Source organism: Empidonax traillii, unplaced genomic scaffold (genome assembly GCF_003031625.1).
Source record: "Empidonax traillii isolate 1590-97213 ecotype Southwest subspecies unplaced genomic scaffold, ASM303162v1 scaffold95:size1152806, whole genome shotgun sequence".
NCBI classification, from domain to species: domain Eukaryota; kingdom Metazoa; phylum Chordata; class Aves; order Passeriformes; family Tyrannidae; genus Empidonax; species Empidonax traillii.
In genome coordinates, this window is record NW_020955288.1 from 951,669 (window position 1) to 956,007 (window position 4,339).

Genomic DNA, 4,339 nt, shown 5'->3' on the forward strand with positions numbered 1-4,339 from the left:
CTGCCTCCCTTGCCTAACTCTGTGGCATGGAGCAGCGAGGTATTTTGTAATCTTCTCGGCAGCAGTCGTATTCTTCAGGGTTTATATGGCCTCTAAGTGTAAGATGTTTTGAAGGAAAAGAACACACTCCTAAAGTATTATAGACAAAGCATTTCAATCATTATTGTTTGTTTTTTTTACTTTAAAGGGTAGAATAAAGTTTTTTTCCTTAGGTGGCACTTTATAACGTGCTTCCACCAATAATTTTATAGGTGTATATACTTTATAGACATTTTCCATGTCCTTGGGACTAATAGTTAATATTATTTTTTTATTAGATTTAGTGCATTGACAAATTATTCATTCTTTATGATTTAAATGGGGATGTTTTAAACAGGGTATGTCTCTAGGTATTCTACGAAGTACACGAATATTAGTTTTTACCTTACAACAGTGAGGTAGATGAGTATGGGTTCCTATTATTTTAAAGATTGTCCCTGATTCAAGAGGAATTCTGTTTGGATGCCAAGGTATATAATGGGTTATTTTTAAAGTATATGAAAGAGGTATTTGGAATCCTTTGTACAGCAGAGGGGGATGCTTTCTTAGAAATTTGGAATGAATTGTTATTTATTCATCAGTCTTTTCCTTCTCAAGATTAATTTCAGATCATCCGTAGTTTTCTCTGTAGTCCAATGGTCACTTGGGAGAGGTCCTTTCATTCGGGAAGCATGTGTCCATCTTCGCTTTGCAGTACGGACTGCAGTCTCCGTTGTGCACAGTTCCTGGAATGGATTCTCTCAACAAGGGGTTAAAGATGTTTTCTTCCCAATTCCCAGGGTTTATCCTATGCATCTTGAAATTTAAGGGTGCTGTTTGGGCTAAAGTCCCCCTTTGCTTTCTTTGTAATTCTGCCACAGCCCCCTCCACTTTTACACTGAGTTTGATTAGGACATAGAAAGTACGAATACTCCCAGGCTGTGAATATGCTAGTATACAGGAATTAATATAATTAGTCTCAGTCACCACAGTGATCTGCTGAGAGTCAGCAGCAGATTTTAACTCATAAATACAATTCTGTTTATTTGGGCTGTCACATCATCTTTTTTTCATTTTATAATAATAATAATAATAATAATAATAATTATTATTATTATTATTATTATGTGTTTAGGAAGGAAAAAGAAAGCACCTCTCTATCTCTTTTCCCCGCAATCCATAGAAATGAAACCTGACCCAGGGCAGTTGCATTCGCCCCGCCAGGCAGCCCCCACGCCACAGTTCCCTCCAGGCTATGAACTTCCAAAAGAAATATGCCAAATAAGTCCATGGAAAAGAAATAAAAATAAAAATATATATATTCAAGATATGTTTATATCTTATACAGGGTAATATAAACAGATTGATAATAAATAGCCTGGAAGTTACTTCACAGGGTTAGTGAGAAGAAGATTTTCTTAGTGAAATTAGGGTAGATTAGGTTTGATGTAATTAATAGGTACTCAGTTTACACCCATGATGTACACAAAGTCTCCTCCTTAGGTGGAAGGGAGAAGAAGCAAAGGTGATACTAACACTGAAGTTTTTGTTAAAAGTATGGTTTTCAATACAGAATATACATTAAAATTATTTCCATGTACATACCTTAAGATAACAAATAATTGGCATTATTTTAGGTTTGTGAGAATACTTAAAGGCATAGACATATGTAATGAAAGCAATGTTATCTTATTATTTCATACATTTATATAAACTATTATTATAATAGCCTATGATATTAGTAATGATTTTGTTACAATTTCTTTAAAAATGAAGTTTCTGACATTAAAATTATACAACACTTTCTTATGCCACACTGACAAATATAACCACAGACTTACTATATCAGAGTTTCTAATTTCAACTCAGATTTTTAATTGAAGTATTAACTAATCAATCAATTTGAAGTCCCATCCTCTTTCCCTAGTTCGTCTGGAGAGGGGAAGCACTATCCCTCTTTCTTTCTGACTTTCTCTTCTCCGTCTATTACATGCAATTCTTTCTTTCTTTCTCCATCGATTCCAACACTGTCCTTATTTTTCCTTTTAAAGATTACAAAAGTAACTTCCCTCTTCCTAAGCCATTAAAACTAAAGCTGCAGACTTTTCCTTTCATCACAGCAGACACCGTTTCTTCAGGTCTCTCTCTCTCCCCCCCACCCTTTTCTCAGTTTTCGACACTGTGGTTTCAATCTTGGTACGATTTTTGTTGTTAGATTTAAACTTGTTTTATGAGAAGTTTGATAAATTTTTCCTTTTTTGTTTCATTTACTTTGTATATATATTTTTTTCCTAACTTTATAATTTTGAGGAATTTTGATTATATATGTTTGAGTAGTTTTAATATTTACTAGGATTTGTTTAGTTTTTCATCCTGGGGTCTTAATTTAGTTTTATCAAGAGTTTGTTATGATGTTTTAGTCCCAGGAATTAAATAATGACGTCTTTGACACTCTTTATCTTTTTCAGTTTATTTAAATGGTTTTAGGTTTTTCTGTCTTTTTGGACAATTTCTTTTTAGATGACCTTTTTTTCTTACAATCAAAAACATTTTATTATTTAGACTTTTGGGTCAATTTGTCAAGGCCTGTTCATGTATACTTTTTGGACTTCTTTCAGTAAGTTTTTGAGGCCTCTGTTTTGCCATTCACTTAATTTCTTTAGTTCTTTTTTTTTATTTATTTTTTTTTTAGGCATGATTCACAAAGTGGATTTTTAGTAATATTTGACTAGTTGGGGTGTTAGGATTAATGCCTAAATATTGTTGTAAATTTTTCTTCAGTTGTTTTAATCATGTTTTAGGTGTTTCATCTTTTTGTTGATTTTCTAATGCTTTTATAAAATTTTGTTCATGGGGGCTAGTTACTTTAAGTTCCCAGATTAATGAAGTATAATAATTAGTTACGTGTTGCCAATTTAGGGCTGAGTTACAGTTCCCACTGGGAGGGGTGTTGGATTGCATTTTCTCCCAGGTATATATATTAGGTTTTAAAATTTGGTTTAACTGTTTTGTTATTCCCAAGAGGTTTTCTAATAATAAAGTTCTGACTTCTCTCGGGGTTGTCCATCTCCTCCTATGAGTTTTAGTGCTTTTGGGATTTTCACTCCTCTGATCTGACAAGGCAGTGAGATCTGCAAACAGGGGGGTGTAACGGGGGATTCAGCAGTGTTGTGTAAACAACAACTGAAGGAATTTGAAGAGGGGTTTGTGGAAGAGGGGGGTAATAGGGAATTAAACGGTGCTGCGGGAACAGCAACTGAAGGAGATTGAAGAGGGGTTTGTGGAAAGGGGAGGGGTAATGAGGGGCATAAAGGGGGGGCCATAAGGGATTTTCATTTGGGGTTTTTGGGCTTGTCGATACACCCAATCCTTGGAATACTTGAATACAGGCTATATAATATGGGGATCAGAGAGTGACTTCCCTCCCCAAACTTTGATATAATAATGCATCATCTTTTTCTTAGATTTATCCTTTCTCCTGGATGAAATATCCTGGTACTTTATCATTTGTTCTAATGGACTTTTTGGTGGTATATTCGGTAATCTATTCTATCCTGTTTTTTTTCCGGGGATCCCATCCCCATGGAATCAGAGGGCTTGCTTTTCCTCTGTCCCATCTTCTGGGGTGCCTCTTTTCATACACACACTTGTGCCCTCCATTCATGACTTGGCCCCTCGCGGGGTTCAAGAACTGCATTACAGGGAGGTCCCTCTCGCCTGGTCTTGAGGAGACCTCTCACACATTCGCACCCCAGGATCACCACCACAACCAAACAGCTCACCAAAAAAGAAAACTCTATCCTTACCCCTCCCTGGGGTCTTCGTGCACAAGATTTAAGGGGTCTGCAGATTTTTTTGCTTTATTATCGAAATTTTACTAGGTTCGTTGATCCAGAGTTTGGTGAGAACAGCCTTCAGAGCAGGGCTATCCGGAGATAGGGCGCCTCCCTGTCTGCAGGGGTCCGCACCAAAGCAACTTGGAATCCGAGTCACGGCACCAAAATTGTTATAAGTTAGTATAAGAATTTAGACAACTCAATTCCAATTAAACACTGATAAATTTATTAAGCAAGCGATAATAAAGCAAAACAGCGCTGGGTGGCCTGGGGGGCAGGTGCCCCGCCGAGGCACACACTGAAAATGTAGTAAATGTTCCTTTTATACATTCTCAAGTCCCGTGTTTTTGGATGTAAATTTGCTTGTGGCTTGAGTTCGTGGCTCGTTAAGTGGTCATCTGGCACTTGTCAGAGATGAAAGGTGCAGTTCTTATCAGCTGTAAATTTTACTGATACTTGTTTGTTTACTGACGCTTGATTAGCAA